The sequence below is a fragment of the Grampus griseus genome (assembly GCF_964374135.1).
Source record: "Grampus griseus genome assembly, chromosome: 2".
Taxonomy (NCBI): domain Eukaryota; kingdom Metazoa; phylum Chordata; class Mammalia; order Artiodactyla; family Delphinidae; genus Grampus; species Grampus griseus.
In genome coordinates this window covers 162,807,182-162,827,706 of record NC_139018.1, presented here as the reverse complement: position 1 = coordinate 162,827,706, position 20,525 = coordinate 162,807,182, and positions in this window count along the sequence as shown.

The following is a 20,525-nucleotide window of genomic DNA, read 5'->3' as shown; positions in this document are numbered from 1 at the left end:
ACTGGGAGAGAGGAACTCGAGAAACAAGAAATTATTCCAATTCTAGCATAAGATATTCAGACTAGCTTCTCATTACTAAGAGAGAGAGAGAAATCCATCCACGTTCTCTTCATGTGAAATGATGTGGTTTTACTTGCGTAATAATTTTTTTTTAACATCACTGGGTTTCCTGACTCTGAGTTTGGCATTATGATTTCATTCAGTGAGCATCGACTGCCTACTGTGTGTGAGAAAGCGTTCTAGGGCTACAAAGAGGAAAAAGTCATAGTTCTGCCTTTGTCTTTTGTGTGAGTGAATGCAAATGTCTCCTTTCAATATCTGTACTCTGTGTGTGCTGCTGTATTATCACCTGAGAGGGGCCTACAGCCTGAGCCCTAACACTGGCATAAATCTGCACCCACTCCACTCTTTTGCCTCTTTTCAGCTGACCCATCCTTACTGATTCTGCCTTTTCTAACAACTGTTTACGCTTAGATAATTGTTGGTAGCAGCACTTTGCTATCAGGGCTACAGAAAACATAAAGATTCAAAAGGAGATTATTTTAAGTGTTCATTTTATGGAGGGCCATGAATTAAAATGGCAACCCTTGTCTCGTCCATTAAACAAGGAAGAGAATTTGTATGCAGAAGGGGACTGCCCTTGTGTCATTAGAGTCTTTTGCATGGAGCTGTGACTATTATGTCAATAAAAAAGTCTAATGTCTTCATTTATTGCGTGGCTCCTGTCATGATTCAGGGAAATGCCAATAATTTCAGTTGTCCCGATGAAAGTGGTTGCTTTTGGGAGGGTTGCATTCCAGTGTCATCAGACATCGATTCAGCCTTATCTTTTCAGTTTACATTTCTCTTGGACTTTTTCATTTGTTCTTGTTGTTTGCCATGGAAACCTGTTTGTAAATCTTTTGTTGGTAATGCTGTAACCAGCATAGTACAGGCAGAGACCCCAGCTCCTGACAATACAAAAAATGACTAGTTTAGCGGAAATGGAGGCAAGCCTATTGCTATAGGGAACAGAAAAGATGCACTCTATTATTGAGTTCATTTTATTTGCTAAGAGTAAACAAATAGTTATGGTGAATTTTATTTGGAAACAGTAAAGAATTGACAGTGTGTGGGCAAAAATTCCCGACATAGTGGTAGCTGAGAAGTGAAAACTCCTACAAGTGTAGTTAAATGAAATATAAGCTGAGAGGTATAACAGTTTGCTGGTTATTGATACTGTGATTAAGAAGGGCAGAGGAAACGATGCGGGTGCTAGGATCAAAGAGATGGGCCCAGAGTGAGGTGAAGAGTAGAGACAGATTAAGGAAAGATAGATTGATGTGATGAATCCAGTTTAAAGCTCTGTTAAAAATATACAGTCAAAACCGAGTAGCTCTAAAAAATTGTGTAAATATTCTGTCCTTTACAGACCCTTTAGGAATGTCTAAACGACTTCTTGAGGCTAATCTAAGATACTACCCTCAGCAAAACTTTTTGAGGACTAAGTGTTCTATGGAAATCATGTTATGCAGCTAAAGCAATTAGCTGATTGAGGGTGAGGACAGAGAGGAGAGAGCTAAAGCAAGGAAGGTGGTGGGAAGATAAGGAAGAGGGACTTAGAATTTCACTAGTATCCGAAGCCCAAATAGATTTTATTTTTCTTTTAGTCAGAAGCTATTTTGTTTTCCCAAAGTCACAATACAACGGGATCATTTTGACATATTACATTTTTCGATGGGGGAAAATAAATTGAGATGCCTATGAGTTCTGTCCTCTTTAAAGCAAAAAGCACTGCATCACTGTTGTGGATAATGTTACATTTAGAGGTTTAGAGCTGGAAGGTAATCTAGTCTGACCTCTTCATTGCACTGATGAGGAAGCTGCAACCTACAAGGTTAAATGACTTTTTCAGTCTAGTTAGCGGATTAATAGAGATCAGAACCCAGGTACCCAGGTTCTCTTACATCCCAGTTCTGGCCTCTTTTGCATAGTGCTCTGAGGACTGGCAGGGGAAGGAGGCATGAGAAAGCCAAACCCAAGTCTGCCCGGCCACTTTCTCCAAAAGCTGATGTCCATAGACTACTCCTGACTGACACCGAACAAAGCTAACCGGTGGCCAGGAGGTGAACACCACTGAGGTGTCCTTCTGTCTTTGAGCATAGGGTGCTCTAAATTCAATTCAAGGTGAATTAATATAGAAAATGTCCGAGATCCCAGTATGACTTGAGCCGTACTTCCCTTACTTTATCATACTTACGTTACATTCTCGAGTTATGCTCTAAATCTGATTTGCTTCAAATTCCTTAAGCTCAACAATTGGCCTAGCAGTTTAGTGGTTTGATTTTAAGAGGTAGAATTGTGAATATCCTAGTTTGACATCCTTAACTCAGTGTTTTCCGGAAGTTTATTGATTTAGAATTTAAAAGAAATGCTACATCTACGGGAACGTGTACTTGGTTTTGGCCATCTTTCCTCATCAGTTTCCTTCACTCTGACCTTGATCCCCTTAGCACTCCCTCCACCTGCTTTTCTTAGGCTGGATTTTCCCCAACTCAGTCCATACCTTGGCCAGATGTCTTCACATTTCACCACCCACTGGATAACTGTCTACTGGTTAGGACATTTGTGAGACTTGTCTTTCAGGGCAAGAGTTCTGAAACTTTAGTCGACCTAAGAAGAGTCCCAGGAGCTGAGTCTTGGACCCCCACCTCTTAGATCCCGATACAGTTGGTCTGAGATGAGGCCTTGGAACCTGTATTTTAAACAAACACTAGCATTGACTTTGGTGCAGGTGGTCCACGCACCACAATGCTTAACGATGTCAAATTTTGGAAGCACTAATATAAATCACAGGGACAGTTACACTTTGGATCCCTTTACCTAATTATAAGGAGCTTTTTCTGTGCTATTCCAGCCACTGGTTCTGTCTGTTGGCCCTAGTCTTTTCCTCACTAACACTTAAGAATAGTTGATGGGGAAGAATTCTAGTCTCTCATACAGTATTGTCATTCTTCCAGTTGATGAATCTGGTTCAGTGAATTTCACTTTCAATACTGTGAGGCTTGGAAGCCAAGAGGTGACCATACTGTGTTATCTGATGTTAAAAGGGACTTGAAAGCACATGCTACCACCAAGGAATGACATTTTAGAAGAAACAGGTTTTAAGCAGTAGCTGACTCCTGGCCTTATTTAGACTCTTAAGAACTCACAAGAGCAAATGAAGTTGAGTAATGATTCTTAAGGTGTCAGACCACAGATAAATAGAATTTTCTGTGGAAAGCTTGGAATGGAAAATAGTCTTTCATAAAAATCACACAATGTTTCCTGATTCTGAGGAAAAAAAATTATCTCTGTACAAAAGAAGGTCAGCGAGAACTTTGGTGTGATTCATGGAGTATGAAAAACACCTGCAGTAGAGGCTTAGTAAACTGGTCTAGGACATTTTAAAAAAAGATTTTCACAAGACGTGTATTGATTTGTGTATGAAGCAGTAGATATTTCAGGAAGAAATACTTTTTTCCTCCTCTAGTGGGTGAACTTACATGTATTTGATCAAGATAGAGATTTGTGCATACGGGAGCCAAAGAGGGCCTACGTATCTTTTCCCTTTTCTTGATTCTATCAACTCTTTAATCTTGAAGAAAGCACTTAAAAAGTTTTGACCACATGTAGTTGCACATTCTTTCTCCTATTTCAGCTTGTTGGCAAGAGCGACATTCTGGAAATGTTATTCAGTTTTCACGGGCTTAGCAGACTGAATAAACACTGATGGAGTTTTTTCACTGCTGGTGGAGGGCTGATGAGCTTGGCGCTGGGTACCTAGTTCTTTCAAAGTGCTGTGTGATGGGAGGAGGAGACCGAAGCAAACTAAGGGAGACCAGAAACCACCTTCTCCTGCTGACTTCTCTCCTTTCTACCCTTAAAACTCATGGTCCTCTAATAAAATGCCTCAAACACTCTGGCACCACCATGCATTTCTTTGCCAAATGCTTCTCCTCTGAGTCACCAAGATAGACACTGCCAGGTGAAAGGAGACCAAATCTTGAAGAATCTTCATTTGTTTGTGTTAAAATGAAAAAAAAAAAAAAAGGACTGACCTGATTTTTTTTTTTTTTTTTTTCGGTACGCGGGCCTCTCACTGTTGTGGCCTCTCCCGCTGCGGAGCACAGGCTCCGGACGCGCAGGCTCAGCGGCCATGGCTCACGGGCCCAGCTGCTCCGCGGCACGTGGGATCTTCCCAGACCGGGACACGAACCCGTGTCCCCTGCATCGGCAGGCAGACTCCCAACCACTGCGCCACCAGGGAAGCCCAGGACTGACCTGATTTTAAATTACTAGAGATGGGCTTAAAATTTTTTCCCTCCTTTTTCTTCCTCTTGGAAGGTGCACAAGAAGCCAAGAAAAAATAAAATACAATGAATTGAAAAAAAAAGCAATCTATATTCCCTCCTATTCTCCTGTTATAAACTTTTCCCAGCTCAGGGAGAATCTCCTGTGAGTCCACTTTGGACCCTGTCCATCTGGGCTAGTTACTGCAAGTTTCAGAAAGACTTTGTTGTAATATAATTTCACCAGTTGCTTGGCATGGGTCCCTGATGGACAGGATGAGAAAACTGATAACAGAAGCTGGTGAAAAGGCAGAGGCTTTTAATGTCTTATTCAATTCACTCTTCATAAGAGATATCAGATGTGAAGGGGCCTGGAGCAGTTCCCAGTTTTGATGAAAGCAAAGAGTCAAAATAGAAAAAGAGTTAAAAAGTGCTTTGAAGAACTGGAACTATTTGTATTAGTCAGGCACGCTGGGTACTGAAGGAACTGGCAGGTGCCATTATTATTTTTTAAATTGTGTAGATAAAGAAAAGTCCGTGAGAATTAAAATATGTTAAGTGTTGTGACTAGCTTAAAAAGACACAGCCAAAATAGATTGACCATGGAAATTATAGATAACTCAGACTAACATTGAATACATAGATGATAAATAAAAGACATATCGGATCAAACTGTCAAATAATTTTACTATCATTTCTGGAGGAACCTAGTTACCAGCTGAGTTTTGTATAAACTAAATAGCAGTAGACTAATCTAACTGCCTTCTGTGTACAGGACAGATAAACCACGGGACAATAATAGCTGTGTTCGTCTTAACTTTAGCAAGCTGATACTTTCTCTTGACTCTAGTAATGGTTTATAAATGAATGAATGAGTGTCACATCCACAGAACATTTATATTTGTTTGCACAAGCAATGAAATGATATGAGGAGTGATAGAACATAAGGCCCAGTTCTGCTTAATATTTCTGTGAGTAATTTGATTAAGAATTAGAGAATATGACGTCAAATTCACAGATTTCATGGAGTTGCTGATACTTTGTAAAATATGAAAAAATTCAAGTCGACCTTAACAAATTAAAAAAATTATATGCTGTAAGATTATATTAATTACGGGTTAAATATCAGTAGCAAAAACAAGATGAAGAAAAACTAACTGTCCTGTAGTAGCAATCCAAGCATAAGTTACGAAGAATCTCAGTTGGAGAGATGGAGACTACATGATTGAATTTGGGGAAAATTTTAGAAGAAACTTGAAGGTACCCGAAAGCTGATTGGATAAGGATGTGTTTTTGTTTTGTATTGACACTGTATTTTGTAGGCTACTTATTAGTCTCATACTCCATTTCTGTGTAGTAGAAAAAACAAAATCTAGCTATGATTCTTGATCCTTTATTTGTTCTTCCATTTATTGAAATGTCACAGCTACATTAAACACTCTCAAGATTTTTTTCTTTTTTTGAGGAAAATAAGGATCTAAGTTCAAATGTTCCAACAGGATAAATGTTATGACTGAGACACTACAAGGGGCAACCTCCCCCCTGCCACCCAGCCCCACAACACCAGAATTCCACTTGTAGACTCATGAAGTCTTCTTAGCTAATTGTGAAGTACTGCCTTGTTTCCTTGCTTCCTTGTGGTCAGGGGCTATTTTAGTAAGCCGGCACAGAGAGGATGGAGGCTTGGACCCAGACAGCGGTGGTAGGAAGGGAAATATACAGACAGAGCTGAGCGATTCAGGGGGTGGAATTGACCTTGGGCTGTAGAGGAGAGGGAGAAGTCAAAGTTATGCTGAGGTTCTAGTTGGGATGATTGATGAGATGGCGGTGGGGCACCGCGTGTGTGTGAGATGAACTTGACTTTGGTCATGTTGAGTCTGAAGTGTCTGCTAGCCAGTTGGATGTGTATGTCTAAAGCTCAGTAGGGATATGTATTTAGGCTGAAGAGCAGGAAGTGAACAGCAGGGACCAGTAAGCATGAAAGGTGAGTTCTGAGCCAGGTGGGAAATGGCTAATAACAAAACTGGATGGGGGCAGCGAGGCTGCTCAGCTTTCTGATTCCTAATCCCTGGCCCTTGGCCTCAGGTGTCTTGGTGTAACACAGGTCAGCGAGGTGGATAAGGACTAAAAGAAAAATGTTAAGTGTGACTGATTTGTTCATTCTAAAAATATATCCTTATAATTAAGGGGAAAAAACAGAGGAGGGAATGCCCAAGTACTTGTGCTTGAGAAGATAGACATTATCTTTGTTTATAGCAAGAATCTATGTTTGCAGTTTTATCAGGCAGAGATTCTTGGGGCGATACTGTTTTGTAAGCAGTTCACTGCGGAGATAGAGGCTCTTGAACAACCTAAACTTATTTTATTGAAGTATAGTTGATTTAAAATGTTGTTTGAACAGCTTAAGTGCCGTATTTGTCTGACTGGGCAGGAATTCCATTTTCCCGGGGCTCACAGTGCCCCTGGGGGAGATGCAGCGGTCAGCCTTGGCCAGGTTAGGTGTGAGTGGCGAGCGGGACACCCACGGACAGCCGGAACGTGGGGGCCAGAGATCCGGGCTGGGAGTATGAGCTTGGGAGTCATCGATCTAGAGGCAGTGCGTGTGCTTTGTATCTTCACCACGCAGTAAAACATGACGTGCAATCATTTTTAAGTTTAAAAGAAGGCACAGTGCTACAAAAGGTTACCTTAAATATTAGAACCATGAAATTATTTTTCTTAGAAAGACACGTCTGTTTTCATTTTCTTCTTTTAACTCTCACGGGGACTTTCATTCAGAGGAGCGATTGATTGTGTCTGGGAGGAGGCGGGGTACGGGAGGAAGGCGGAGCTGTGCTTGGGGCGTGGTGGTGAGTGAAGGGCGGTCCTTGCCCTCCCACCTCCCGTTCGCTCTTCTAGCCACTTCTGGCAGCCCCACGCCTGTCCTTAACCCCCCGACTCTCCCCTGCTCTTCACAGGTCGCTAGTACCCCACTTTTGGGGTAAACTCGGAGGCTCCTCTTCAGTCCATCTTTCTGGGTCTCTGTGCCTCCGGCTTTCTCTCCCGCGCTCATCTCTCTCCTTTCTCCAGTGCTGTTTCCCCTGAGCTCTGACGTTGAAACTTCCCCAGAAGCTCTGGCTTCTGTGCTTCCCACTCTGATTGCTCCCTGAACAGGCTCATTGGATCCCGGACTCCAGTTACCATCTCTAAGCCGATGGTCCGTTTTTGGCGTTCAGCTCTCAACTCACCTTGAGTTCTCCAGCTGTGCCCTGGACACGCCCCCACTTACATGTGTAAATGCGGGTCCCTTGAGCAACTCAGACTTCTTGTGCCTAGGAATGGCCTCGTATTTCCCCCACAGGCCTGTTCCTCCTTCCTTGTGCCTTGTTCCTGAATGTCAGTGTCCTCCAGACTCTGCTCAGGACAGAAAAACCAATGTCAGCTTTGATTTCTTCTCCTTCATCCCCTATAAGATCCTGTCAGATCAACTAGATCTCCTTGTTATGTCTCACTTTTTCACTCTCCTCTGTCACCACATGAGTTCCAGCTCCGTCCTTCTTCATGGGGAGTGCTGTGTAACCCTCATTTTGAACCACACCATCCCACCCCCAGAGCTTTGCATGTGCTGCTGCTTCTGCCTCAAACAGCCTTTTCGTCTTCGTTACCCGCTTAGGACGTCGCCTGTGCTCATTTCAGATGTTACTTCTGGGAAGCCTTCCTTTAACCCCGGACATTGGAGTATTCGACTCTGGAGAAGAGTTGGCAAATACTTTTTATTTCACTTGCCAGCCTCGGTCAGTTTTCTGGAATGTTGGGGTCAGCGAGATTCTGAGGTCAAGTCCATCCTCTGTGGGAAGGGGTGCTGTCATTATTCTTTGCTGGCAGCACCTGTGACTGATATCTGCCTCCCTTCTTTTATAGTCACTGTAGTCAACTGTGTTTCTGTCGACCGAATATTCCAGTTTCCTTTCCCGTGCTTTCGTTCCCTGCAGGAGGATTGTTCCTTCTGGCCTGGCTGGACTCAGGAATGGCCATTGACTTACCTTGGCCAATGAAATGAAGGCAGAGGTGACGGTGTCACTTCTGGGCAGAAGTTTTATGAACCAGTATGTGGTGCTCTGCATCTCTTCCTGTACACTAGGAGTGACGACATGGAGATAGATATTTGGGTCCCAGGGTGAGAATGTGGGCGCTTAGGTGATTCGTGGTAGACATGTAACATGAGTGAGAAAAAAAACTGCTGTCAGTGGGAGACACTGGTAATTTTGGGTTGTTTGTCCCCACAGCGTAATCAAGCCTATCCTGATTGGTAGACAATGTCTACTGTGGTGTTTTCTGTTTTACAAACGGTCAGATTCAGAACAGAAATCGATTAGCTGACTTCAGAATTTATCAAGAGCCATTTAATTCGTTTTAAACTTTCAGTTTCTGAGTGATTTCCATGTGAATTTTTTTTCTTCTAATGATGGATTATGGAAAATCATATCTCAGGTGCTTAATTGTTATAAAATCTCAATTATGTGGAGGTCAGGACTGCAAACCAGGGTGGAGAAAACGTCATGTAATTTCCAAGATCTCAGACATCTGAAGTAGCTGTCACACATTCCAAATACCGGAGCCCCAAGACATTATTGCTTTATAGGCACCACTTCAAAGGCTTTAGTGTTAGTTGCACAGGTTTAACAAGCTTAGTTATCAAATTCCTCTGCTTTAGCCGATTACAGGCTACTAATTAAGAGAGGTGGATTGTGAACACTACTAGAGGCAGTTCTCCTGAAAACAGGCTGAAGAGAAAGTCTGAAAAAGAAGGAGACAGAAAACTTAAGAAGTGACCCAAGAGTTCATAAATCCCTGCCATAGGGAGGCTTTTAGGATTGCAGCACGCAGTCCTGTATGAATCAGTAGCCAGAGGGCCTCAGTGATAATTTATCGAATGAGGATGAACTTGCGTCATCAAGAAGAAAAGTTTAATCATGTATTATACCCCAACAGGGCAGGGTTGTCTTATGAAACTTAACCATAAAAAGTAAAAGTGAGGGACTTCCCTGGTGACGCAGTACTTAAGAACCCACCTGCCAATGCAGGGGACACGGGTTCAAGCTCTGGTCCGGGAAGATCCCACATGCCGTGGAGCAACTAAGCCCGTGCGCCACAACTACTGAGGCTGCACTCTAGAGCCCGCGAGCCACAACTACTGAGCCCACGTGCCTAGAGCCCGTGCTCGGCAACAAGAGAAGCCACTGCAATGAGAAGCCCGTGCACAGCAAGGAAGACCCAACGCAGCCAAAAATAAATATATATATAGGAAAAAAAAAGTAAAAGTGAGGTAAAAAACAGTGTTAGTTTTCAGAAACCCCAGTCTTTCAACAAACTTATTGTTGACAACATTAGACATTGCTAGTCACTGGGGGCACAAGGAGATGTTAACTGTCTCTGTCATCCAGGAGTACACAGAGGTAGAAAAATAAATGAATGTGAACACTGTGTCTTGTGTTTTCCTGTAGGTGTACCCAGATATAATAGAAGCTCAGAGAAGAGAGGCAGGCAGATTCTTGGTGAGGGAGAGTAGATGGTGGATTAAGAAAGATCCCTTGCAAAAGAAGTAGTTGGGAGTCTAGATGGATAGTTTAGCAGACAAACAAGTTGGTTAGGATTGACCCTGGGGGTGGGGGAACAGACAGTGAGCACCAAGTTGCCCAGGCATGAAAGTGTGTGATGTATTTGTGGTGAGGGCAGGGCCTGTGGTTCTAGAGGGAGATGAGGTTGGCTTTCCATTTTCCCTAGGGTTGGCAGTTATACGAGCTGTGACTAGATTCCTTATTGCTGGTAACTATTCTTGATTTTTAGTTTCACCAGAAGTCTGATTTCTAATTTGCACCTTCAGAAACACAATCTCCAAGCCATTCTTTGGTTTTAGTGTTTTAAAGAAAAATTTTTTCAGGGAAACAGGTAAAGAGCATTGGTAACCTTGTAGAAATAGCATCATGCTGTTTGAGTTATGGCGTCTTAACGCAATTGCTACAAAGTTAGAAATCTACCAGTCATTGATTTCTCCTTACAAAAATTGTGCAGCTTTGCATAAGCTAATATCGACTGTGGGGTATTTCTAAACACAAAACACAAAATACAAATGAGCTCTATTTTATATTGGCCCTAATAATAAACAGCATAGAATTGAACCTTTAAATTCCTGTGAAAATTATGGTGAAGCACAATCAATGGTACTGCTCCTGTCTCTTTAGTTTCTTTTCTATATCACTGCACCAGTAGAATACTAAATCCTGACCAGTGAATACATATTTATGGATTTTTTTTCAAAATACATTTTATCAAAGGAGTATTTTGAAGATAAGGCAAAGTAGCCTATTTTAAGAAAATCCTAAATGAAAAAGTGCACATTTCCATTTCCACCTCTCCCCAATGTATCTAAAATATTTTTATGTTTATTCATGATGTCTGAGAGACTTGTCTACCCTGCAGAGTATGATGCCAATGAGGAAGAAATATCCTGTTGTCTGGCTGTCGTGGGGTTCATTTGTATATATATATATATATTTTCATATTTGTGTATGTATATTAGAATAAAATTTTACTTTAACAAAAGTAAACTTTTTAATCTTTATGGAGAAAAAATGGTTTTAACGTCTTAATTAAATGAGCATTTACGTGTTTGGTGTTTTAAAAACGCTGTTTAAAATACTCTGTTGTAAAAAATTCAGTGTTTTTAAAACAATGAGAAGAAAGCTGATGGAACTTAATAAAGTCTCTGAAGTATATTATACTTTTGGAAAAAATACAGAGATTTCAAGAATAGAATGCGATGGAGCATGAAAAAGAAAAGGGGTCCTCGCATGGAAGCTGAGCAGCTTTAGAGGTGATTCTTTCCAAATCTGCGGTCGTTTGTCTTCTAAGAGTTCACGGTATTGGTTCACAGCTGGGAGGAAGCTGTTTAGGCACAGCGAGGGTGACAAGCACGGTGATGCTGCCTGAGCAGAGAGGAGATCAGATGGGCATAACCCTTTCACATTTTTCTGCACTAACCCACTGGTCTCTTCTCTAAAAAGCATTCATGTGCGACAGGGCTAGCCATGCATAAACTCCCCGCCAGGCTTCCTAATGAGTTGACCAAGAACCATGACCAGACCAGGTGGTTAAATTCACGTCAAGGTTTGGCAGCAAGCAGGCACGCCCCAGGCAGGAGTGTGTGACCCCGGTGCTCTGGCGAATGTTGCTGGGGATTTAACAGGAGGAAGACGGCAAGGTTACTTCATTCATTCAGTGTTTCTTGGAAGTCTATCCCGCATAAGGCACTGTGAGTTTGTAGTGAGACTCTTCAGCTATTGTGAGTCTCATTTTTTCACTCAGAGCCTTGAGCTTTAATCTGATCTTTTTATACTTGGGCAACCATTCAGTTGTGTTTATTGAGTGTCCATTCAGCAGGCAGAGAGAAAGGGAGTCTAGGTTCTTGCCCATAAAACAGTTAAAGTGTCACCGAGGAGAGGAACAGTATATATAAGGCAGTTGGGGAACAAGGCAACAATGTATACAACTGCATCCAACACCCAGACCATAAACAGATGTACTGAGCAGAACCGGACATTTGTGGTTGAATTAAAGGGGCAGAGAAATTTGAGGACGACTCAAGGCCACTCCCATTCTCTGGACTCTAGGATTTAATCTCAGTTCCATCAGTCTGAGACCTCAGTGGCTGGTTTATGCATCCAGCAGTTGGTTAGGGCCTGGAAGCCAGCATATGGTACCCAGGTATGTGGGACCTGGTGCTGGAAATTCAGGTTACAACTTTACACCAGAGACTGTCTTTTTCTGAGATGGCAGCTGTATTAGTCATGACTCTGTGGGGACAAGTGAGAGAAACCCAGTCTACAGTGGCTTCAGTAGGAAAGGGAACACTGGCTCTGGAAGGGTACCAGATCTGTTAGAGTTGTAGGGAGAGCTGAGGGACCACAGCGCAAAGAGAGAGCGTCTTTCTTCTAGCGTTGTATACATACTTCAGGAAGAACTCGGATTGTGGGTCATATGTACCCCTTAGACAGATGACTGTTGTGGTGGTGGGGAGGGGTGGGCTCTGTCCCCAGAAGAGGGACAGGGAAGCTTCCTGGACAGATACAACAGCTACACAGTTCAACCAATTTAAATAGACTCTTGCTTGCCCTGGGGTCACTCCGTGCTGCCCCGGGTCTGCCTAGATAGGCCCTCCTAACTTACTTTATATTCTTATACCCTAAAAATCTTTAAAGCTTTTATACCCAACAGGGCTCTGCTGGCCTCTGGTAAGCATTAATGTTTATACTTATCGCTGTGGTCCTTGGTCTATGAAGCAGTCAGCAGGAAAAGGGCACATCCCTCCTGCATTTCCTGTAATTTTCCCTTTTAAGATAAGCGTATTTTCAAGTCCTTAGGGATAGGGACAGTATTCTTCCCTCCTGTGCTAGTTCGCTGGTATAGGACCAAGCTGGGCAATGGAGTGGGATGAGGGGATGGCTAGTTGCGGCATCAGACTAGTTATTCTACTCTCTTGACACATTCTTTTTTTTAAACTTTTTTTGGGGAAAAATCTCAAACTTACAAAGGTTTTAAAGTACACTATAAAAAACATTTCTTTTGCCCCTGAACCATTTGAGAGTAAGATGCCAGCATGATGCCGCGTCACCACCGGATATTTTAGTGTGGCTTTCTTATAAGCCAGGGCATTCTCCTACGTAGTCACAGTACAACCATCAAAATCAAGAGACTACTACTGATTTGTTGCTGTCATCTAATCCTCAGACCCCATTCCCGTTTTGCCAGTTGTCCTAATACCCTTTAGAGCAGAAGCATCCAGTCTAGAGTCATCTGCTGCATTTCCTTGTCCTGTTTCTTTAGCTTCCTTCAACCGGCAACGATTCCTTAGTCATTCAGTGACTTTCATGATGATTTTGAAGGTCAGTTGATGTTCCTCAACTTGAGTTTGGCTGATGTGTCTTCATGACTGTATTGAGGTTAGGCTTCGCAGGCAGGGATTCCATGGACATGGTGCTGTATTCTTTTCCTTGCCTCCTACCAGGTGACACACATTTTTGATTTGATCCATTACTGGTGATGTTCACTTAATCACTTGATTAAGGTCATGTCTGCCAGCCTTCTCCTCTGTAAAATTACTTTTTTCCCCTTTGTAATTAATACGAACTTTGTAGAGAGTCCTTTGAGACTAGATATGCATCCCGGTCCTCTCACCAGACTTTTAATTTGTTCGTTCATGGTTTTTTTTTTTTTTTTTTTTTTTTTGCGGTACGCGGGCCTCTCACTGTTGTGGCCTCTCCCGTTGCGGAGCACAGGCTCCGGATGCGCAGGCTCAGCGGCCGTGGCTCACGGGCCCAGCCGCTCCGCGGCATGTGGGATCCTCCCAGACCGGGGCACGAACCCGTGTCCCCTGCATCGGCAGGCGGACTCTCAACCACTGCGCCACCAGGGAAGCCCCATTGGTGTATTTTTATCAGTACAGACTTATGATTTCCTATTTAATTCAGTGGGTTATAATCCATCACTATCATTATTTATTTTGGTCCTAAAATGGTCCCACACCTGGCTAGTGTGACCCCATATAAGCAAGTTTCTGTGTCTTTTTGACACAATTCTGTCATTCTTTAGGCACCTCCTTAGTTTCTGACACATGAAGGTATTCTAGGCTCATCTGATATTCTCCCTGTCCATCTTTGGAATCATCTATTTCTCCAAGGATCCCTGGTTTCTTTTAGTGAAGAATGGTTTTAGAAACCAAGCATTAGGGCATTAGGTATGCTTATCGCTATTGGGGTGTTGCTGCTTCCGAAGCCTGGCTCCTGTCATCTTCTATATATTTACTTATTTGACCCCCCCCGCCCCGTATGTACTAAGTTGCATGTCACTGTGCTGGCTGTCTTTCGCACCCCACACCCGTGGGAGGCTCTGCCATCCTGTAAGGCACTATAGCTCTCCCCTACCTTTAATGGTGGCCACATTGATTTTTAGGCCAGCTTAGGAAACAAATGGAAAGATGTCTTATCATTCAGTATCATAACCCATAACTGCAGTTTTGCTGGGCTTAGTAGATGTGATGGTAAAGTAATACTGGATCAAATTGTAAAGTAACACATACCAGAATGTTACTCTCTGGGCGAGTATCCTTTGTGGGAATAGCCCTGTTGGGAGGTCACATGCTCGTGCCATTGATGCCACTGAAGTTCTGTTGCTCAGACAGGTTTGGAACACCTCCTCCTGCGACTGCTTTTATAACTGCCTTACGAGCCAGTTCAGAAACCCAGCCTTGTTACTCTCCTGTCATAGTCCTCCTTAAAAGCAACCAGAGCTACTCAAACATCTTTGGGAAAGTGGTATTATTTCCACCGTGAGCCCCTTAAGAGCTGAGGCTGTCTTCACGTGGCATAGTGTCCAACGCAATAATTGTTGAATAATTCAATGAATGAATCTTATTTTTGGTTCAGTTTTCTCCAGCTTATGTATCAGATTTAGTTCCAGATGACTCAGCTGTTTCCGAAAATGAAATCCACCCTCAAAGTATGAATATTTACCACAGTTGAGAAGAATCAAAAGTATATGTCTCAGGCACTGAATATAATATCAAAAGAGGAATTTTCACTGAGTTTTGAGCAGCCTCAAGAATATGTATATAATGTTCCAAAGCACCCAGTTAGAAGGTGATGACATTCTTTTATTGTCCATATAAGTTGTGGTGTTTGTTAAAAGATTAGCATCACTCTTTTATAGTCAGTCATATTTTATATGCATCATAAACTAAATGCTGAGAGTAAGATCACAGCCACCAGAAATATCTCCCTGTGTTTTATCCTTCACTGATGGTGATTTGTGATCAGAGCTACTAGCTGCAACATCATATAATGCTATTCTCACCACTAAAGAACGTAATACATGTTGTTCAAAGCAATAATATAATAATTATTGATATAAAATATCCATATTCTGCTCCTCCCCTGAGCGTTCTATCTTGTCATTGCCCAAGGCTCTGTCACGTCCCCTTATTATACAAAAGAGGAAAGATCAATGTAGAACAGAGGCAGAGCTTCCCCGAGGGATTCAGAGAACAAAACAATGATCATGTATGTCAGTGTCTGTTGGTTCCTCCAAATGTTTGTATGACTGAAATATTTAAAAAATTAACAACTTTGGCAATCTTGAAGGAAGAAAACAAAGTTGAACAAATAGAGGAATATGCAGCTCAATATGTGTGATTATGTGTTTGTGGGGTGCATGGGGAGTGGGTAAATGAAGATAGGAGCCACAGACCTTCATGAGGGGTCATTGCCCCTCTTCAGTCTTTAGGTTTGGGTTAGAGGTTGCTGGGCCTCTGTGTGTATTTACCCCGGGAGCTCTTTCAGAGCCCCTGTTATGTCAAGGCAATGTGGGGTTGGGGCTTGGAGAAAAGGATGAGGTTCCAGTCTTCAACTCACAAATTCCGTGTGCCTGCCCTCGAGCAGGTTATTTAACCCCTTTCCTGTCTCTAGAATAGGATGGTCACACAGGTGTATTGGGAGGCTTAGTGAAAGCACCCACCAAATAAATCACATAAATGAAAGTCTATCAAAGTGTTGTTTTCCCTGTGTTTTATATTGTATTAAAAAAAACTCAAGATGGTGGCACTGCTTCCTTTTCACCAACTCGTTTTCTTTCCCAGTCCCTGCCCACTTGTCTCTCTACCAGGGCGGTGCCCACGATAACTTTCCCAGATTGCCATGCCCTATGGGAGACTCCGGCCAGAGTTTATAGGGAAGGTTTCACGGAGGCAGGCTGATAGGCACCTTCATGGGAAGGTTGGATTTCTAGATAGAAAAGCAAGGGAAGGTTCTAAGAGAAGGGCATTTACTATAAGATTTACCATTTATATTTGGGAGATAGGAATACAGACATTCTGATGTTTCTATTAAGGCTGTCAGCCAGAGTCACACGTGCTTCTTATGGTTGGATCAATTGATACACCCGTCCCCTGGATCAGGGAGCAAACTGGAATCAACAGTGCCACCAAGTGGCACCAGGGTAATCAGCAAGTAGAAACACAGACAGCAACTTCTTCCAGGGCATTGGCCAAGTGTCTGTCTCTGTCTCTTTCTTTTTCTAAAAATCAAGGATATTTTCCTTGGCTGGATAGAGAGAGAATGATCTGGGAAATGAACCTTCCTCTGACATGTGGCAAAGTATAGATAGATGATTCTTCTTTATTAAGAAATCGAAACTGTTGAAGACCTGCCCAACTGAGCATGTCATGGAGGTAGATACCTCTGCGTATGTGTATACAGGTCATTTGTAAAAACAGCAGCATGGGGCTGTGTGCTGGGATTTGAGAAGTATTTCGAGGTGCATCGACCAGGAATGAAGGTCCAAGATGATATATACTCTAGACAATTCTAAACAGTATAGACAATAAAAAGGACTATATTTAGGAAAGGAAAACATTTATTATACTCGGTGATATTTTCAGTTTTTATATCGAGGATTTGTTTTTCTGATTGTAAAAGTGCTCACCATGGTAATTTGGAAAATTTATTATTAAAAAAAATACATTTTACTTGTTCAAACGTTTTGTAAGTAACACAGGATGTTAAGATTTTCAAGATATGCAGACGTCTACTTCATCCGTGTCCATTCTTCTGTCATTAAGACAAGAATATATTTGTACTTATGCTGCTGTTTTCACTTTTAGGTCTACTTTTAGATGCAAAAGGTGAGATGAACTTCCAGCCTCAATTGTTGCTTTCCCCATTGCTTGTCTTTTTTCTCACCTGTAGAACACATTATCTATATCCACCCTCCCCTCCATTCCTGAGTTTCAGAATAGTGACTGTGGTGAGAGCCAGAATTCTAGAGTCAGTGTCTGCAGTATTCATTTTACTCGATCGTTTGGCTCTTTGTGGTATTGCTTTCCTAAGCGCTAAAGCACTTTCTTGTGGTCATGAATGGTGTTGGGCTGCTAAAAGCTTTATCAATCCTGTTGTGCCCGAGAGGCATTAACCCCAGAGGAGAGAGATTTCCTCCTACCTTCTGGGTGTATTGGGTGGGACGGACGGGTGCTAGGGGATTTCTGAACGAGATGGAAGTGAGGCACAGAACACCAGGAGGGTGAGTGGAACCAACAGAACATCGGATGAATTCTAACTATGAAAAAGACCATGGTTTTATTTTTACTCTCAAAAGTAATTTAAAACTTACCTTACTGTGCAGCAAATACGAAGGGGATAAGTGAGGTAAGAAGCTTTTATTTCTTTTTCCTCATTTCTTTTAAAGAAGGGTAGATGAAGCATGGTTTTCAGTACTGCTCAGACCAAAACGCAAGGTAGACTCTAACAACCTTAATTTAAAAATAAGTATTATAATGTAGATAATTTTTGGATTTGGATGGCTATTATTTTAATATATTATTTTTATTATGATTAAAATATGATTTAAATTTACTATGTAAACCGTCTTTAAGTGTTCAGTTCTGTGGCATTAAGTACGTTCACATTGTTGTGCAGTCATCCCCACCATCCATCTCTAGAACTTTTTAATCTTCCCAAACTGAAACTCTGTACCCATTAAACAATAACTCCCCATTCTCCTCTCCTCCTGGCCACTGGCAACCACCATTCCACTTTCTTTTTTTTTTTTTTTTTTTTGCGGTACGCGGGCCTCTCGCTGTTGTGACCTCTCCCGTTGTGGAGCGCAGGCTCATCGGCCATGGCTCACGGGCCCAGCCACTCAGCGGCATGTGGGATCTTCCCGGACCGGGGCACGAACCCATGTCCCCTGCATCGGCAGGCGGACTCCCAACCACTGCGCCACCAGGGAAGCCCCACCATTCCACTTTCTATCTTTATGAACTGATCACTGTAGGTACCTCATATACATGGGATCATACCGTATTTGTCCTTTTGTGACTGGCTTAAATCGCTTAGCATGATGTCTTCAAGATTCATGTGTGTTAGCATGTGTCAGAACTTCCTTCCTCTTTAAGGCTGAATAGTATTCCATTGTATGTATATATCACATTTTGTTTATTTATTCACCCATCAGTGGGCACTTGGGTTACTTCCTCTTTTTGGCTGTGGTGAGTAATGCTGCTATGACCATGGATGCACAAATTCCTGTTGGAGTTCCTGCTCTCAGTTCTTTTAGGTATATACCCAGAAGTGGAGTTGCTAGGTCATATGGTAATTCTATGTTTAATTTTTTTAGAAACTACCATACCGTTTTCCACAGCGGCTACACCATTTTACACGCCTGCAATGAACAAGGGTTCCAATTTCTCCACATCCTTGCCAACACTTGTTAGTATTCTTTTTTTATAATAGCCACCTTAATGTGTGTGAAGTGGTATCTCGTTGTGGTTTTGGTTTGCATTTCTCTAATGATTAGTGATGTTGAGCATCCTTTCATGTGACTAGTGGCCATTTGTAGATTTCCTTTGGAGAAACGTCCGTTCAAGACCTTTGCTTATTTTAAAATTGGGTTGTTTGTTATTTTGTTGCTGAGTTGTAGGAGTTCTTTGTGTATTCTGGATACCCATCCCTTATCAGATAAAGGATTTGCAGATATTTTCTTAGGTTGGCTGTATTAGGTTGGCTGGATTGATGATTTAAGTGGATGATACCTGGGCTGAGAAAATCTACCATTCGAGTGATGTAACTTAGTAGACGACTGCTGAAAGCTAAGGTTCGAAGAAAATAAAGGTTACCCTCTGGACAGGCAGTCCACGCTAGAGAGCGGGGGCAGAATCTTTCACTTTGGGGCAGCCACATCATCGGGAAGGGCTGGGTTTGCAAGTGTAAAACAGCTCCTGCCACCTCTTCTCCTCAGTGTGATAGGTTGGTTATGTGAAATCATTGCCATTTGGTGTAACATCACAGATCACTGATGTAACCGTGTGAGACCCAGGTAATCAAGTTAACGACGGAGCTGTTCTTAGGTCTTGTTACTTCAGGGGATTGAAGAAGACAAACAAGCTCTCCGTTTACAGCTCACCTGTTATCAGCCAGTGACACAGCCCAGTTAGTCTCCAACCATTTTAAAGAAATGAAGAAATGGGTGGGTGTTCCAGAGGTGTTTTCCCCTTAGCATTTATTTATGTAAGTATTCGTTGCTAGATCCCTTCATGGGTTTGTAATTCAAAATGTTATCATTGTATTTCGAGAGTGGGTATGCCACTCTTATTTCAGAACAGAGAAACATTTCTTTTATCTTATTTTCTTTTTTTCGTGATAGTCCTAAAGGAATCCCACAGAAGCCGATGGCAGGATCTCTGCCTGTGACGAGCCATCAACCTCACTGGACCTGGGTCTAAACAGGCATAGGAGGTGTGGAGTAAACATATTTATAAGTACAAGCAGACACACTTAAAATGATGCATGTTTATGCTAAAGGATGAACTGGGATGGTCCATAGGCCTGGGGGTGGGGAGAAAACATGAAAGGGCGAGGATTTTTTTTTTTTTTTTGCAGTACGCGGGCCTCTCATTGTTGTGGCCTCTCCTGTTGCGGAGCACAGGCTCTGGACGCGCAGGCTCAGCGGCCATGGCTCACGGGCCCAGCCGCTCCGCGGCATGTGGGATCTTCCCGGACCGGGGCACGAACCCGTGTCCCCTGCATCGGCAGGCGGACTCTCAACCACTGTGCCACCAGAGAAGCCCCTGGGGCAAGGATTTTTGAGCATAGCTTTGAAAGACGGCAATAACATGAATTGGCATAAAAACAAGATTATAGTTGTAGTAGGCACTTTATAGCATCATCGTCTCTTTTCCTCCTTGCTATGTGTAACAGGATTCATGGAAATCCATTGGGTCTGAGGATTTGTTTGCGGGGGGGATAGTAGGAGAAAGAAAGTAGTGAGATTATTGAACATAATAAACGAGGGCCCTTTTCCAGGGTTGAGGAATGCACAGCCTCTTGAGCGCGCACGGAAGGCCTTTCCAGCTCTGCGGTCCCTCTTTATGGAGGCCACGCAGCACGCACTTCTTTGTCCCAGCATAGCGGAGGTGCCGGCTCATTTTGTCTCTAACTAGAGTAGAATTGACCTGACAGCTGAGTCCCGAGCTGCTGGTGGGAGTTGGCCCAGAGCCACCTTGCTGCACCCTTCATGTTCTCCTCCTTCTGTCCCTTGTTCTCCCCGTGATGGCAGCCAAAAGCCCTGTGGCCCGTCTCCTCTGTGCAGTGTACCTTTCAGTTGTCCTAGCACCTGTTTCAGAGGATTCTG